Below are 19,065 nucleotides of genomic sequence, written 5' to 3' on the forward strand. Positions count from 1 at the left end.
ATCTGGGAATCGTCTTTTAGTACTAAAGATTGATTTATTTTAGGATTAAAAAGAGAGGGAACAAAAGAACATGATGGTGGGTATACGTGTTACATGGATGACAGCTATGAAAGCATTCACTGATAGAAAAAGGATGTGAATGGTTTACATTTTTAATAGTTGTGTCTGTAATGTGTAGCTCTGTTCTAATTTTTGAAAGAGGAAGTTTTCTACATTTTAGTTTACTAGTTTACTGTAAGTTTCAGTAGGTTAAAAGTCATTTTACTGAAGATTGTAGTGTGTAACATATTTGCCACTAGATATTTCTCAAGCAAGGTTGAATGCTTTCCTGGGGAGGATGTACTAAGTCAAACTAGTTTCATTCTGGAATTGGTCTTAAGTAGGGTGGAGTGAGAAAAAGGAAGGTGGGCTGTGTTTCTCATTGCAAGCAAAATTAACCCAAGAAAAGCAGTGTTTGAAAACTGTTCATTGTGTACTCACACAATGGGTGGACACAAGAAGGAGGATGGGAGCAAGAAAAGGGGATGTGGAAGTGTCTGATTTTTGTAGTCTGGACTAGACAAGATGTCAAACTGCATTGTAAGGGGTTATTTCTGGCCTTCTATTTTGGAAGCAGGCTACTTTAAACTTCAAGGGTGTTAGACTTTAAAATAAACTGCCAGACTTCTATTTTGTTAAGAGAGGAAAATCAAAGTGCAAGTTAAATGATTGGGTGTGGGGCTTCTTTCTCTTCCTCTTTGTCAGGGTGTTCACATTTTCAAAATGTTTATAATTTCAGCACTGTTCAATTTCACTTATCTGGTTTTCTAATTTATTTGGTGGGTTAATTTTATGATGTAATGTGGCTCTGAATTATTCCCTTACAGGCAAGCAAGATATTGTGCTGCTATCCAGTTGTCATAGTTGATTTCACTCTACAAATCTTCAAGATTCCTACTGGAGTGAAAGGTAATTTGTGATTTATTTTTTTTGGATCAGAAGATCCATTGTATGAATTTACTAAATAGGCAGCATATTGTGCTCTGTTTCAACTTCTCATTTACTTTAGCTATTGATGTGATAAATTTATATGGCTTGAGTTGTCAGTTTTGTGATATTATATAGAAAAGAACATCTAGATGATACAGTAAATATTTTGACTTCTACTTAATAACTTTGTGGTGTGCACTCTTCTGTGAAAGTAGTTTTACTGGTAACTTATTTCCTCCATAGACTTCACCTTGTCTTTGAGAACTTTGTAGAGATTTACAGATGAAGTGAAGGCCATATCAACAGAATATTGATTAATTGCTGTTGGGTAATCCAAAACCAGCTGTTGTTTGGCTAGTGAAATGAGGAAATGATGTTCAATGTATAGTATGAGATTGTAGACTTGTGTGTACTGAAGGTGTGAGAGCTCAGCAAGAATGCAGGTTTATTTATTTTAATAGACCTGGGGGGGGAAGGTTTTTTTATGTAGTGTCTGATGTCTTAGAGGCACTACGCAAACACTGCATTACAACAACTCTGAGTTGGTGTTGTAAGAGAATGTCAGATGCCAACCCTTTGCTGTACACATCACAGCTGCCTTTGATGGCATAATGTTTCATGACTGCACTAAAGTATGGGATGCTTTCAAGGCCTGATTTCAGTGAAGTTGGCCTCCTTTGTAAAAACAGATTGTCTCTGTGGATTCACAGGAGCAGGCAGTAGTATTTTGCTTATGTGTTTCTTTGTTTTCTTTATTTTTTTTCTAAAGGAGATAAGGTACTACTACTGTTCATCTCTTTAGTGCTTTTATTAATAGTAGCACAGCTCATCAGAGAGTTCTTGCGAAGAATTGCAGGAAGAGCCTCTCTTTTAAAACTGCTGACTTGTCAGTGTCTAGAGGGTTAACTGGGTGTTTTACTTGATATTGTATCTACCATGGGGCTCATATTCGTCTGTATCCTGGTTTCCCCTCCCTGTATTCTTTCTGAGGCATGTGATAAGCCTGTCTTTTAGCTTACCTTACTCTTATTAGGTGATGCAGCCTGTGTGCTCTGTAAGGTCACTGTTATAAGAACTTGCCATTGAGTAGTAAAATAGGGTTAGCTAAGGACATTTTAAAGAGAACCATGGATTGCCATGATCCTCTAGGCTTGAATCTTCCCTTTTGCTTCTAACATTGTCTGTGTGGTTTTCTGTTTGCTAAGCAGTAGCTCTGGAAAACTGTTTCATAGGAAAAGATGCTCACTAACCAGAAAATAAAAATAGATTAAGAAAAAAACCCCATAGACTTTCTGAAAGATGAGTTTCATCTTAAATTGCTTGCACTGATGACAAAGCAGAGTTTAACCAAATATTTATTGTTGAAATTACTCTCTAATTAGTAGTGTTGTACAGCTAAATGTAACACCAGATTTTACTGTAATTTGCTGCTATCCTCTTACTGTGGGTAGAGAAGTATAGACTATAACTGTGGTATTCTTTATAGTGGCCTGGATAAGAATTTGACTACAACATTTTAAGAACACAGAATGTTATTAGGAGTATGAAGAGCTTCAGTATGTATTTAAAATGCATGATGTGCTCTTACCGCAATGGAAAATTAGAACAGCTTTTTCTAATTTGAAATACTCAGTTATCCTGTATATGGGATTTAAAATATATATTCTTAATTCAAGTTTTTGAATTCATATTAGGCAGACCTTTGAATTCTAACTGATTCAGCATGTATCCTCCTACTTCTGAAAATCAAACCAAAATGAATATCTCGTGATAAAAATGTGCTTGGGTTTCACATTTGCTGAAACATTTATTGCTTCCAGTTACTCACTTAGTATATTCTGACATATTTTAGTTGATGAATCCCTGCTTTCGTATGTCCTGCAAGCTTCTTTGAACATTTCAGTTTTGGGTTTAAAACTTTCAATTTCCAAACACAGTATTTTGTACTTTGTAGACATTATTTGTAAACAATCGATTTGCTGTTTCCTCAGCTGAAAGAAACTGGTTTATCCCATTTGGCTTCTCCTTTTGAAGTTGTACTTAAAAGCTGTGTTTAAATAATACTGTAACTGCTGCTGTTTTATCATCAAGCAATTAAAGAAGTATGCCCTCTATATCATTGATCTTCTCTTAGAGGACTGAGTATTTTTTTCTTGTATGACTTTTTTGGTACTTTTCTGGTAGGGTATTTCATTATTTGACCACGAGTCTGAATTAAACCCAGTGTCTGGTAGGTGGAGGGACGGTGGACAGAGTGGGGAACCTGCAACTAGAACCAAAGAATGCTGTAGCATTAAATTAATTTCTAAGTCTGTGTTTTGTCTTATGGCTGCCTTGTCTCCTCTGTAGACAACATTTGTCAGAGATTATCTTATATTATGGTTAGAGGCAGCTGCTTGAAACAAGGCTGGGATTGCTACGTATCAGTGTTACTGGTCTTTCTTTACAAACCCCAATTGTAAATTATTTTAGTATAAAACCTTTAATTACCCCATTACTTAACTTAAGCTGTTGTATTTGGCCTCACTTTCCCAGTGTGCTTTCTTGACTCTGTGTGTGCTTGAGAATATATTACAGAGAGCAATTAATGCCTAAATAAATGTGTGCACTTACAATTTTTTTTTTCATTCTCCACCCCTCCCTGCTACCTTTGTATTTGCTTATACCAAAACCATTGTATTTCCAAGCATGTTGAATTTTTTTTTCATTCTGAAAGGTAAGACATGTTTCTGAAGGCTGAAATTTCATAGTCTCTAGATTTTTTACTGTGTTGAATTGGTGAAACACGTAGCATGTTAGATCATTATAGGTTTTTGTCACTTCTGGATTTAGTCCCAGTGACATTTCAGGAAGTAAGGATGCTATTTAAGTGTCATGGCATAAATGCAGAATAATGACTTAGTGTTGAGGCTGAATAGTTTTTTGGGGAAAAGTTTACACTGTCACCAGCACATTGTTCTTGTACTGTAGAAGAAATTAAAATATGTAAAAGTGAAGTTAGGAATACTGCAACCCTGTGTTGTAGGTGAGAAGATTCTTGGAGGAAAGGTGCCTTTTCCATAGACATGCTCTGTAAAATGAGCTCTGTTGTGAGAGTTCTATGTTTAAAAAATTACTCCAAAGCAAAAATGAAATTATCCTACAGAACACAGTAATAAATGACAGTGTTCTGACTTGGGGAGAGTGGTGGGGTCATGTGGTCAATCTAGTTTTAAAAAAACACACACATAACATTGCTGCTCCCTTCATATTCCCTCATATGCCCACTGGTTTTAGCAAGTTTAGTTAAAGGTACATGACCGTACGTTCTACTTTCATCCTTAGACCATTACAAGGTCAGCAACCCAAACAGAATATTTGCAGTCTTAACTAAAGACCAGGTATTTAATGTGAGACTGTTACCACTGAAGGAGTTGGTACAATTTTAGCCCTGATATGGAAGAATGACTAGAAGCTGCTGTAGTTCTTGTTTCTCATGTATTCTGGACTTACGTTCTTTTTGTTTCAAAAAGCATAATGAAGCTCTATAAAAACACCCACACATTAGCTGCAGTATATTTTGCCTGAGCTGATTTGTATGAAAAAAATCTAAGAAATCCAACTCTGAATCTTGAGGAATCATGAGATTTTACATACTGGGCTATAAATTTAGAGTTTTATTTACTCCTTGCAATTGGATTTTTAAAGGCTAGTGTGAGAAAGGCAAAATATGTTCCCAGTATATTGGGAGCAAGTTTGCTTCAACCATTTTTTCACCTTGATAAAAGTGCAGCTTTGCATTTTTCAGATCTTCTGCTCAGTTTCCCTGGTTTTTGATTCTAAAAAAACCCACATTTTCTTTAATTGTATTCCAAGGTGTATTCCAAGGCAATACCTAGTATGAAACTGGTTGGCTTACCATACAATTACTCAGTGGTGGTACATTGTGCCTTGGATAAAGGGCAAGACATGTGCTATACATAGCATGTTAACACTTTGGAGTGGGACCAGATGAAAACAGTTTTTATTGGGTGAACTGTTAGTCACTGACATGAGCCCTGATTTTTCTGTCTTGAAACATCTTGTCTCCATAAACTGTTGAATGATGTGGGAAGATTAATTTGCCTGGTGGAGTCACTTGCAAAAAAAGAGAGGCAAAAAGGCTGGAGTGTTGTGGGCCACATGTTAAGTCTATCGAAGTCACAATCAGCCTGCTTCGTTCTTTTACTGCTGAGTGACCTTTGCTTGCTCATAAAAAATACTCATTTAGAAAAAAGTCTGTGGATCCTTCCTGTTCAGAAGCTCACAAGGATCTTTTTCACAATGATCTTTTCTGTTTTACTCATATTTAAAACAAGTCAGATTTCCTTTAATTATTTTGGTTAGATGTTTTAAGACTTGAAGTAGTTGCACTACAGCGATTTTTCTGCAAGTGTTATTTTTAAAATTCTGAGAGGGTTTTCATGTATTATTCCCAAGGTTAACAGCAGTACATGACTCTTGCTAGAAGGCTCAGTATGTAAGCAGTTAAAGTAACAGCTCAAGAAACAACAAGTGACTATTTTTAGATTTTTGGTTATATCAAGAAGGTGAAAGCATAAGTGCTTATTTTGGGGAAAATGTGGTTTTTCTCTGCTAGTTCATTTTGGGTGTTTGGTAATTTTTTTTTTTTTTACCAGCCTGTCTAATGCTTTGTTTCAGGTAACTCAGGCATATGTTTGTATGTGTGCCCTGATGAACTGCTCATGAAGGTAGCAACTTAAATTAAAGGAAAATAAAGTTAATATTATCAGAGATCTTATTTATTGTAACATTATTATTTGAATAATTAAAAATAATTGAAAGTGGTTTCTGTAGCTTGTCAAATCTTGCTTGCTCTTTCAGCATACTCCAGTTTTTCAGTAAAAAATGGAATAAAGATGATCCCTCTGTTTTTGAGAAACAAAGTTGGTTTGTGTTTTTTTTATGGGTATGGAATTTTTGATTTCTTTCAGAGAAGAGCAGCTTCTGCTGACTGGTTTCAGGTTATGCCCCCCAGCAGTTTGTTGTAATCAGTCACTTAGCTCCAGTTATTGGCACTATATGTGATTGTGGGCAGATTCTGGTTAACAGTGAGGCATCCTAAAGAAGGTCTAGAAAGGAAATTCCCCAGTTTAGTGGTCCCATTAGAAAACTCCAAACCATGTGCTGCTCACTTACTTCCCCCCCCACCTTTGGTTGGATAGAGAGGAGAATTGGAAGCATGAAAGATAGAGATTGTGGGTTGGGATAAGAGCAATTTGCTGGAAATAGCAATGAAATAAGAAAAGGAGCAGTAAGAGGAAGAATATTAATAACAGTGTACGAGGGAGGTGAACGAGTCACATGTGAGTGCTCCCCACGCAGGGCCTGGTGAAAACCTGACTGCACTATCACACTACACAATGCAGAAGGGACTCTTTCCCCTGTGCCCAGAAAAGGATGTGAGGTGATATAGAATAATCTTTGACTCCTGGCCTTAGCCAGGCCCCCTCTTGGCTACTGTAAAAATTACCCTGTCCTTGCTTAAGCCAGGACATTATCCTCCCCATAGTCCAAACCATTCATGTCATGCACAAATCCTATACCTACTAGCTATATATGCACATATATATACACACATAAGCAAAGGTATAATTTTAGTAGTCAATGGCTGTCCCTCCAAGGTGTCCATTGAGTTAATTTGGTTCGTGACTTTGGGCTCTGTACACCCTAGATGGCTTCCAGGGCAGGAGTGCTGCCAGGTGGTTGGGAGCTAGATCAGGAGCCTCATGTGTTTGGAGCAGACCATATTCATTGCCTGTGGTAGCTATGGCATACAGTGGCAGTGCCATTCAGCAGCCAGTGTTATAAAAGTCAGTATTACAGACTGTTCTCACCCAAAAATCTAATTCCTTTGAGGTATGCATTGTGTTTCCCCATCCCTCTGCGTTACCCAGCAGCTACTTGAGCAAAAACAGTCGCACAGACGGGTTTGCCTTTGCTTTAGGCGGGACCAATCCAAACTGATATTCCTCAAATGCACCGTGGAGACTTCATCCCCTTCTATGGTAGGTGGGGGTTTTGACTGGGGAGGACCAGCTTGATTGCTGGAGCCTCTGGAGTTAACTAAACCAGGCAGCCTTTGCTAAGTGTAGATTCCAGTGTTTGGAAGGCCCCATCACCCACTGCTTTCAATGTGCTTTCTAACAGTCCATTGTTCTGTTCAGTTTTCCCAGAGGCTGGCACATGATGGGGAATAGGTTGCACCACTCAGTCCTGTGCTCTCTGGCCAGGTGTCAGCTCTGAAATGAGTCCTGTTGTCCAACTTATATTGCTCATGAGTGCCATGGTGCCACAGGGCAAGGCCCAAGATGGTGATCTGGGCAGTAGCATCAGGCACAGGGTATGTATCCAACATTCCAGGGGTTGTTTCCACCACTGTAAGCATGTAGCACTTGCCTTAGTGTGTCTGCAGCAGTGTGATGTAGTCCATGTGCAGGGACTCCCCATATTTGTGTTTCAGCCACAGTCCAGCACACACAGAGGCCTCATGCGCTTGGCCTGCTTGATTGCAGCCCATGTTTCACAGTTATGGATAACTTGGGACAGAGTGTCCATGGATAAGTCCACCCCTCAATCACAAACCCGTCTGTGTGTTGCATTGCTTCCCTGGTGGGCCCACTGAGCCAGAAATTACTCACCTTTATGTTGCCAGTCCATATCCACGTAAAACACTTTAATCTTGGCAGCTTCATCTACCTGTCTACTGTTGTAGTGTTCTTTGGTAGCCCAGCTCTTGGGTACGTGTGCTTCTACGGGACATAGTTTTATGGCCAGCTTCTTTGCCTAGGCGGTGATGTCTTGCCATATTCCAACAGCCCAGATGGGTTTCCCTCTGTGCTGCCCATTGACCTTTTCCCGTCATTTGCTGCCATCTGTGAGTCAGTCTGGAGGTAGAGCACTGGCCATTTCTCTTTCAGCAGTATCTAAAGCCTGCTGGTTGGCTTTCAGCTCTGCTCTCTGGCTGGATCCGCCTTGTCCCTCAATAGCTTCTACAGCTTGTTGTGTAGGATTTCATATGGCAGCTTTCCATCTTCAGTGTGTGGCAGGAACTGTCAGTAAAGAGAGTATTGCTTTTCATTTTCTGGTGGTTGGTTGTATGATAGGGCCTCTTCAACATGGAGTACCTTCTCCTTGGATTATGGTAGTCTGAAATTTTTACCTTCTTGCCAGTTCTTGCTGATTTTCAAGATCCCCTGGGTGATTGGGGTTTCCTATTTGAGCTTGCTGTGTGATAAGCACAACCTGCCTCATCCATGTAGTACCAGTGATGTGATGTGGGGCTGGGGCTTTCCCTTTGAACATCCAGCCCAGTGTTGGCAGTTGGGGTGCCAGCAGAAGCTGTGCTTCGTGCCAGTCCCTTCTGAGATAGCTTGAGCTCCTTCATAAGCTGCTGGTATCTCAGCTGGGGTGTAACAGGCTGGGGATCCCTCGCCTCCCTGACTGCAGAAATCACAGGCTTATCTTTGAGTCTCCCTGGGTGCTTTTTGCCAGACACTTAAGGAAGGACCTTTCTTCCTGGCTGCAGTCAAAAGCACATTTTTCACATCTTGTCCTTTCCTGGCTACTGCATGAACAATCTCCTGTTTAATTTGTTCAAAAGCTTGTTGTTGGACAGGACCCCACTTGAAATAATTCTTTTTCTGGGTCACTTGGTTGAGAAGATTTACAATCTGACTGTAATCGGGAATATGCATCCTCCAAAAACCCACAGTGCCTAGGAAATCTTGTGTTTCCTTCTTGCTTCTTGGTGGGGACATGGCTACTATTTTGTTGACCACATCCACTGGAATCTGACAATGTCCATCTTGCTGTTTTACTCTTAAAAACTACTTTCTCAGATGCTTCAGGTATAATACTATTTTAGGTAAAGTGTTAGTTCAAATACCTAACTGGTACTTGAAAAGCTGTGTGGAAATTCTCTGAGTGAGTTTTTTGGGTGTTGCAAAGGCTCAAGTAACTCTCTCATGACAGAACAGCTTGGTTTTAATCCAGAAACAAAGCTGGAAAGTTTTGCAGTGTATGTGTCTTTAATAAAACTAAAGAGAAACAAAAACATAGAATAATAAATTTTTCATCTGTCAAAGCAAAGCTTCATGAATTTTAAATATTCTTATTAGAACAGCAAGATTCTGCTATAATGGGAATTCCACCTGTACCATTTTCCTGGTTGCTTGCTATTAGTAGGGTATTAGCACTTTTTTATACAAGACAATGCGGCCATTAGATTTATTGCAAGCCCAAAGTTACAATTATTTCCATTTTTCAGTAGCATAAAGTAAAATTACAGATTTTTTTTCTTTAACATATGCTTGCAGAGCATTATTAGCCTGAAATCATATGTAATTATGATAGCATACAGGGAACATGTACCACTATGTAGGAGTGAATTGGAATTGGGGATACTTGGGATGTTTCTGACTATGATTCATTATTTCTTTGTCTGGTTTGGAGAGCTTTGAGTGTGGTTTTTGTACCTTTGATCATGTCTATCTTATATGTGCAAACATTTGAACAGAAAATTTGGTCACTATCTAGATAGTAATTCTTTTTTCTTCAATACTAATTATGAGCTAATTGAAGTAGTGATGTCAGTGGGCAGCCCTGTGTTCATGGATCATACTTTTGAACTATTTGCTCCTATTGTGGAACCTTTAAAAAGAAGAATGCACTTAAGAGGATGAGTATCTCTAGTCAGTATGGAGGTTGTGTTAAGGAACAGAAGTTGGGTTTTTATTTTCAGCAGTACATGTACTGTTGCATGGTTTTTTCCCCTCTCCTCCAGTTTATGCTCTAAAGGTCTGGTTCATGGTATTTTCTCTCCTTCATCCTTTCAGCTCCAAACAAGCCCTTTGTAACCTCTTTTCCCCACTTGATTTTCTTCTGTTCTTTTTTTGTTTTCCCTTGACTTAAAGTAAACACTGCTGTTGTTTACAAAGTTCTGTGCTGCTGAAGAATTGAAGACGGCTTTCATTCTGCTAGTCATCACTAAAGAAACATTTGTAGTGAGTTGAGAGTGGTCTGATGGTTACATGCTGTGAAGTTATGCAAAACTTTTTGTCTCTGATGTGAGCAGTAAAATGTTACTTGATCCACAGCTGTATTTTTAAAATGCAACACTATTTTAGTATGGAAGGCTTCTTGTTGCTGTATGTGAAAGTGATCACATTCAGCGCTCCAGCTGGAATTGAAGCAGACACCTCAGAATACTGTCGTTAAAAATAGGCAACATAACTATTGCTACAATGAGATAATCTAATACAGGCCTTACATCAACATGATTGTAACATAAAGACTCTTATGTAGAATCAAGCTAAGTTTAATATGCTCCCATATTCAGCCAGCGCTTCTGACCTTTTCTTCTGAAAACAGCTGTTGCTTCTTTCACCCCCCTAGACTAAAAGAGATGCCTGGTAGGCTATTAAGGTGTATCTTCCTTTGCATGAAAAACCTCTCAGTTTTCTGACCTGTCTTTTTACTTGAAAAGCACTGCCATAGGCTACACTTACTTATCAATAGTACACATCAATTCACATGACAGAACTGTCTTTGCTGATACCCTGAAGGCCGCTAATTCTGCAAAGGGCTTGAGTAGTCTGCAAGAGTTTTACCAGTAATTCAGTGCTTTTCAGCCCAGTATTCAGTTTTGAAGTTTTTTCACTCATTTGTTTGTAGTTATTGTTTGGAATTATTTTTACACTTTGTTGTATTGCTGCTCTTCTTCAAAACACACTTGCCATTTTAGCGTGGAAGTTTTGAAGAACTGAAAAGAAAGATCAAACTCTCCAAACTCTTAGCTTGCTGTTACACAGGGGGAAGTAGTAACAAGGGAAAAGTCACTGCATGTAGAGTGCATAGTTACAGGGATCCTGGGCTTTGACTTTTACTAACTTTCCATTTCTGATGGCTAAAGGGAGCTTAACCTTTGTGGTGAGAACTATGAGAAAAGGAGGAATCTAAAGTAGCCTTTTTTTTTTTCCCCTTTGGGTCACTTATGTTTTTTGCTCTGCAGCCTTTTGTACCCTGGTAGGATAAGCTGTACTATTTCGCCTAAGGGGTAATGCATATAGTTTTTTCTCTCAGAGCTGGTGGGGCTTTGTGGTTGTTTTTCTAGCTTCCTAGTGCAAGTGGTGATACTTAAAGGTCTGACTCCGAGCTAGTTACTGAATAGCATGAAGTAGAGAAAGTGAGAAGTAATCAGACTTGCAGTCTGAAGTAAAGCAGCCTTGCTGCAGCTTTGTGCTTGCAAGATGTTTGAGGCAGCCTAGCAGTGTGTGATCAGTAAAATATTGATTTGTTTCCTGTAAATGGTTTTTATTTCCTGTCAATATTGGGACATTTTGATTTAAACATTTACCTTGGTCTGTGAAGCTAAAATATTTCTAAAACATCTTCACTGATTGTTGTTGATGTTGACTTAATACTCCTGTTTTTCTTATACAGTATTAATTAGAGGAATTAATCTCTTCTGATTATGACTCTGTCATTGCCTACAGCAATACCATATTTTTTAACTGATCTCTCAGTTAAATAACTTTTCGCATTGAAATGGTTAGTTATAGTGATTTTCTAGAATCATTACTAACAGTTCACACAAGGGAGGATGCTGAAATAAAGCTGTAGATAGCCATCTGGAAAATAACTTTTTGAGAGAAATGTAATGTGATGAAAATTATGATTCCTATATCTGCATTAAGAGATTTCTGAATGTTTTATAATTATTTTCTTTTTGGTGGTCTTGTGACTTTATTATCTGTGTTTGCACTGTAGCTTACATAAGCTCAGGAGAACAGAGTGTCGTTAAGTGAGGTATCTCCTGACCTTTCAGAAGAGTTTGAGATGCCATTGAGAGTTCTAAATCAGATCTGGTAAATTCTTGTAGTAAGATGTCACAGAACATTGACTTATTTCCTCTTCCCCATACAGTGTAAAAAATATTGTAACTTGATTTTTATTTTTATTTTCTACCGTGTTAAGAAAATTGAGCAGCTTAAGTTCTACAAAGCCAGCAAGTGAACTTGTCTGACGTATTTTGTGTTAGATACTTCTAAAATAGCCTACTGAACTTGGTATGTTCTTCAAAAGAATATATATGGAATTTGGCATAGTCAGTTCCCTGGGTGACACCATAGTGCTTTATATATTGCTTATATTTGAAGGTGTTTCTGTCTAAGCCATCATTGCATTTTGAAAGCGTCCCTTAGTACACAAATTGGAAGTAGAGGGACCACCCAGCTGTAAGTGAAGGTTATCATTTGATTTAGGACATGATGCTTCTTTTCCCATGCACAACTGATGTGTTCTTTGCTTCCAGGCTTAAGAGGTGACTATGCCTAGTAAACTGCCACAAATTCTCTGTGACAGGACTACAGAAATGATGTTATGGGTTATTTGTAATCTGAGGAATTGTTGCAGCCCAAATTTCAGGGTGATTCTCTTAAGTTTTGTGTTAGGGTACATTCATAACCAGTGTAAGCAGACTCAGTTTGAATACTTGCAAAACCAGCATGAATATTTGACCAAAATTGTCAAACTAGCAATTCAGGAGACAGAGTTGTGTTTTTTCAATCTACATCATCTGCTTTGCATTATTAGTTCATACACCTGCAGCAGGCACAGCTTTGCAGCTCTGTCTCTGCTTTTATGGTCAGCTAACTATTGACATGTTTGAGTTGGAGATTCTTTGGGTTAAAAGCACAAATTAGTTTCCTTTCTGAACATGTAATGGTGGTGGATAGGGAGGAGATGGAAGAAACCCAGAATGCAAACTCATAAGTCCTGCAAGATGAATAAACTGGATTTAGAGATCCCATCTATCTAATATCCACTGAAATTGTCTTATATTGCTAGATTTTCTTCTCCTAGCTTATTTCAAAAGATTTTTAATAATGATAATACTGTGGTAAAGCAAGAGACGAGCAGTAGAATTTTTAAATATAACTTTTTCATATATTTGAAATATTGTTCCACTCATGTTCTTTCTCATGATTCCTCTTTTCATGCTCTTATGCTCCACTATACAATATTCAGTAATAGTTACAAGTAGTAATATGGGAATAATGGCTTTAAATTTAAAGAGGATAGGCATAGCTTAGATGTTAGGAAGAAGTTTTTACTGTGAGTATGATGGGGCACTGGAACTGGTGGCTATTGCCCAAAGATGTTATGCATGTCCCATCCCTAGATGTGTTCAGGGCCAGGTTGGATGGGGCCCTGAGTGACCTGGTCTAGTGGGAAGTATCCCTGCCCATGGCAGGGGTTTGAAACTGCCTTTTAGGTCTCTTCCAACCCAAATAATTCTGTGAATACTGGAATACTAGCCTCTCAAAGCTAGTGATAACAAATATGTTGTTGACCTTCTTGTAATCCTCCTCAGCATTCATTTCAGGTTTACCTGAAAGCATGTGATCTTCCAATATTTGAAACTGAGTTGCAGTGGAAGAATTTATGAGGCATGATCTTCCATGACTTTTTCATGCTTTCCTTTATAACAAAATATCAGCTTTTTCCCCCTGCCACTTATGTTTGTTCTGTCAGTTTGTTTTCTTATATTATTCCCTGAGTATACTTGATGCTGAACCATCCAGATTATCACTGGATATGTATTTATTTTGCATGGCTGGTAGGGTCTGACAGTAAAGCTAGTAAGGCAAATAAAGTAGGTTTACTTATGGGTTTATACTAGACACTCTTCACTAATTGAGATTTCTTTCCGACCAAACTGGCTTTACATGTCCTGTATAAATTAAGTATAATTGAGACCTCTGGACCATTGCTAAATTTAGTTCAAATTGACCATTGAACTTAAACATTACTAAAGAAGAATGACAAACAGATGAACAGGCAGTATGATTGCATAGAGCTTATTTCTGTAGGAAACCCAGCCAACAACTGTAATGTTTCAAACAGCATTCTTGTTGGAGTTCAATATAATCTTTTCCAACCTGTTCCTAACACATGGTGATGGTTGATATTTCTTGTTCTCAGTTTGATTAGATTAATAGCTGGTTTTCTGATATCTTTGGCCCTTTTGCCTGCTTTTTACTTTTAAGAGTCCTTAATACTTCTGGTAAAAGTGAGTGTTTGTAGACTGCCTTTTGCTGTCAGGCAAAGTTCTGCTGCTATATAAGCTCTGTTGTTCATTGGATCATATAATTTTTCGGGTTAGAAAAGGCCTTTCAGATTATTAAATCCAACTGTTAGGTTAACACTGCCAAATCCACCACCAAACCATGTCCCCAAGCACCACATCTCCAAGTCTTTTAATACTTCCAGAGATGGTGACAACCATGTCCCTGGGCAGCCTGTTTCAGTGCCTGGCCATCCTTTCAGCAAAGAGATTATCCTTTCTATCCAATCTTAACCTCCCCTGGTGCAACCTATTTTATTTGTTGTTACTTGGGAGGCAAACACTCATCTTGCTTGCAACCTCTGTTCCAAAAACCACGTCAGCTGTTTTCCTATATCCTCTCTAAGATTTTATGTTCACGCTGCTGAATATAATTTAGCAACTGAAGTCTCTGACAGCTTGTTATGAGTGAAAGGTCTTATTTCCTCTTTTTTTTGCAAAGAGGAAAAGATGCTAACTAGCAGAATGATGTTGCAAGTTAGGGAAAATACAGTTTTGATTGTTACCTTAGCAACACTGAAGTAATTTGCTGGGTATCTTTCAGTACTGGGAAACTCAACTCAGACCTATATGACAACTTTTTCTTCTTTGAAATCCTTATTATGAAAGTAAGAGTTTTCTTAAGTGTATTAAGATTATTTTTGACACTGTTTTAATGCTGTATCAGTATTATCAGTATCTCCTTCACGTTGTTTTTGCAACAGATCTATTGAATGTATTGTTAGCTACCTCTAGGTTTTCCTTAATGAGGAGTATTTCGAAATTCTAGCCTTGGTTTGTGTAGTATTTTGCAAGCATCATTCAGGGTAGTATACTAAATAAATTACTGAACATTGCCATGCTACAGTAATGAAGTAAGCTTGGGAGTCCCTGTACTATTGTCTGTTATTCGATTCCCTGATACACAGATTTGCTTTTCTACTACTTTGGCCTTTGTAAGTAACAGAAGCTATCCCTCAACTTACATATGTCCAGCTTTCTAATTAAACTTTCTGACTGAAAATTTGTAGAAAATTTTTCTACTCCTTATTTTAACCAAGGGCATGCCATGATTCAAGTGTAAAACCCCTAATCCTTCACAGGTGTTCCCTTGCTGTTTCTGCCCAGGAGAGAGGCTACTAGTACAGCTTGCGATGGAGTGAGCCCAGCAACAACTGGGAACCATGTCCACCAACAAATCCAGCCCTCCCACATGCTTTGAAGTGTTTCATGGGGGTAACATGAGGCAGAGACTCTCTTAGATTCCAAAACTTGCCCTGGTGATTGTCATCTGAGTTACTAAGAAAATACAGAATATGCTCGATCAAATTAACTTGAGTATTCCAGTCAGAGAATTAACTGAGCTTCTTGTAAATGTGAATGGCGTGCTGTTTCTTTTTCTCTGGCCTTAAGCATGTGGGAAAGAAGATCATTTCTAAGCAAAGGGAAAAGGAAATTGTCTCATATTTATTAAATCCTTTTCCTATCAGGAAGTATGCATCAGGATTATATGCTTGGCAAGCTAGAGTACATATTTTGGCACATTTTTCTCTTTGTAACTTTAACAGCCTGCCAGCATTGCAGGCAGCACTAGCAGCAGTCTGTGTCCCAGACAGTTTTGATTATAAATCCCAGTCTCTGCAGCGGGGCAGAAAGCTCTATGGGGATGGGTTCTGTTTGGTCTCCTTGGCTCCTTTTCCTTCCCAAGTGCACTGGGGAAAGAGAGGGTGGGGATAGATGGAGAAGGCAAGATGATGGTCATGCTTCTGGTTAACTCCCTCTGCATCCTAGTTAAGTATCCCATGAATAAATATCCTGTGTAAATCTGAGGAGAGTCCAGGCTTGTTGTGATGGAACTGACGGTCTGCAATCTAATTGTATCTGAAAGATCTCTAATAAACCATTGTTTGAGTGCACCAACCCCCAGAATTACAGATGGCATTGCCCACACAGGCATTCCAGAAATTGTGGACACAGTCTTTTCTTGGTTATCAAATGAAAAGTTAAAGGGTAAGTATCTTTTAAAGTTCTGTTGGGACCAAACATAATGTTGTGAACTTTAGTCCTCTGTCAGTGCTCAGACCTGTATTGTTAATTGTGCCATTTGAGGTGACAGTGTCTTCCCCATTTACACAAGAATGAGGAAAAAATAGCCGAGCATCTTTATGTTTGTTGTGAAGATTTTCTGTGAGCTGATGGCCATGCTACTGAAATAATTTACATTTTTTAAATAAATAAAACTGAATTGTGAAGGGAGGCAAATGAGGAAGAGTAGATGTCCTTGTATGGGAAAAATTCTGAGGAAAAGGCTGGATGTCCAACTACCCTTTGGTTTTCAAGAAGAATTCAGTACCTGTAGTGCTTGTTTCTTTCAGCTACTCAGAGTGATTACATAAGCATGCTTAATAAGGTAGCTAAAGTGTTACGTTAATACAGTTTGAGCGTTATGTCAACTTCTTGTTCTTCCAAGTCATTTGAATAGAATACAGCTCTGAAATTTTATGGGAACATTCCATCTACAAATCCATTTTATCATCATTCTGTGGAATGAGTATGGAGAGTAGCAAATCCTGGAATTTCATATGTCTTTCCAACTTATGTCTTCAAGCAACTTTTATTGCATTTAAAACTTGTTTTAAAATGTGTAAATCTTACATATTAAAATCTAGGATATTCCCTTTAATATTGAAGTTAATGTTTTTAGTGGATGGGAGAGAAATGTGTAAGGAATATTTTGACTAATTTTTGGATTGTAAACTGATTTTATGAAGCAATTAAGTTACATATTTGGGTTTTGGTTAAGATGGACTTTTTTCTGGAAATATTTTTTTTAAAGCCAGCCAGTTTCTTCTAACACTAAAGAGATTTAAAGTTAGTATCTTAATAAAAAATGGAAGCTTATCTACTGACATTCTTTTTAACCTCATGTAAGCTATACATTGGGGTCTGTTTTTATGGCATGTAAATTTCCTGTCTACCTATTTGGTTGTGTGAAATGCCTGACACAAATTGTTGGTGCTCCTAGCTTAGTTTTATTGTATCTATTGGTCTGTGGTTTGATCTCAGATGTAGCTTTTTAAGTCTGGAACAAGGAAAGCTGAAGTTACAAAGAGTGAAAAGTCTGGTTACCTTGCATATAGAAGCTACTCTTTGTAATGCAAAGGAATTGGTTTAACAAAACAAATTATTTCTTTTTCCTCAAGGGCAAACTGAAGTGCTGCCAATAGAAGGACTCTTGAAATAACTTCAGTCTTCCACAGTTTCTTTGTATCTGCCACATGTGGAGTGTTTTGTATCTTTTTCTAATCAAGGTATTGAAAGAGACTTTGTCATGAAGATAAAGGAGGGTTGTTTTTTTTTTTTTTTTAATCTAGTATGGAATCTGAAATTGATTTCATAACATCACAAACATGTCAAAGCTGTTTCCTGATGATATTTTACAACACTCGATTTCTCTGTACAGAGATTCAAGAAGTTGATTCCCAAAGGCAGTATCACAACTTGTCAAGGTTGGTTTTTACCTCTAGGTATCTACCTTGAGTCAAGAATCCTGATCTCATTTCTGAGGACTTGGTATTTCACCAGAGATTGTAAATATAGGCAAGGAAAGAAAATTACTTAAATTTAGTTGTATCATGTAGATCATTAAGTGAGTTGGTGTTAATTAGCAGAAAAGTGTTATTGTGATTTCCCAGACTGTCTCCACTGTGTGTGTAGCATGAAAACAAACAGAAAGGTTTGTTTGATTCCTTGTTGTAAGTCCTTTGGCAGCAGTTCTTCATTTAGGAAGCTTCTGCCACTGTACCCAGTTCTGTATTCTGTCTTTTCCTTACCACATTAAGAGACTGCTGCTTCAACTTTCTTCACACATCCTACAGAAAGATTGTCTCTTGTTTATTTCCATTTGCTATTTAGGTTCTTCTCGTTAAACAGCATATCTGAAATCATTCATTCTAGATATTAGCTGGGGAGTCACATATTAAACCAAAGTTGTAATGAGCAGTTTTAGCCTTACTAGGTGGTACCTAGTAGAAGAAGAGGGAATATCCTTCTTCCAGGTAGGGAATTGCTGTTCATTCAGTTAGTTAAAAATTAGCTTGGTTATGAATGGGCACACTTGATGTACACTGCAATGAAAAATTTAATGAAAGAGCATGGTAGGCAATTTTTTTTGGGGGGGGGCACCAATTGAGGCTAGATTTAACTGAATGGATACCATAGTTTAAAAAAAGGTAGAATCCTTTTTACCAATTCAATCATGCACTTGTTTATTATTCCTGAATGCAAGTAACAATACTTACTGCTGTGATAATGCACAAAAATAACTCTTTGAAATTATTACTGAAAATACTTTATGGCTGTGACATAATTCTGGCTGAGCTGCAAAGCTCTTTATGACTGACAGATTGTGGATAATAGTGGAGTACAATTTTTAAACACTTAAAGAATGAGCCTATGGCTGAGAAGTACCGGCAAGTTGTAGATACTGCAGATACCAAGAAGAGTGTTGAAGGGAAATGCAGATGTTATTACAGTAGTTTTTATAATATATATGTATGCCCTGAGTCTCTGTAAAATGCAGGTAGCTGATGGCAGCAGTTCAGTTAAGTATAGCTGTAAGCAGAGGGACAGCTGTAAAGGGATGAAGAATTTATAGTATAGCTTTGTAGAGTAATTGCAAGCTTAATGCAGAAGAATGTCTCCTGAGGCGCTTCAGGAGGTTCAAGTGAAATAATTCACAGTGAATTTAGCAGTAGCTGGAAACAAACTAACTTCTTGTTTTGTTTCAGTAGTAGTAGTAGTAGCAGCCTGCTTTCCTTCTTCTCACACCCCCCAAATAATGGAGTTTAACTGAAGTGCTTTGATAGGAATGATCATACAAAAGTTTGCCGAACAGCTGGGGATTTATAACCAAAAGTTAACGCTGAGGGCAAAGTCATAGTTTTAAT

At 38.0% G+C, this 19,065-nt stretch overlaps 1 protein-coding gene across 13 annotated transcripts in view; it reads left to right on the plus strand.

Annotated features, from left to right (window-relative positions):
* Positions 1-19,065, plus strand: part of EPB41L2 (erythrocyte membrane protein band 4.1 like 2) — a 103,773-nt gene that overhangs the window by 2,897 nt on the left and 81,811 nt on the right. For all 13 annotated transcript variants that reach the window (XM_050972152.1, XM_050972165.1, XM_050972161.1 and 10 more), the window contains exon 2: positions 867-948. The gene's annotated coding sequence lies outside the window, so the exon portion shown is untranslated. The remainder of the gene's footprint in view (positions 1-866; positions 949-19,065) is intronic.

The sequence above is a fragment of the Serinus canaria genome, chromosome 3 (assembly GCF_022539315.1).
Source record: "Serinus canaria isolate serCan28SL12 chromosome 3, serCan2020, whole genome shotgun sequence".
NCBI classification, from domain to species: domain Eukaryota; kingdom Metazoa; phylum Chordata; class Aves; order Passeriformes; family Fringillidae; genus Serinus; species Serinus canaria.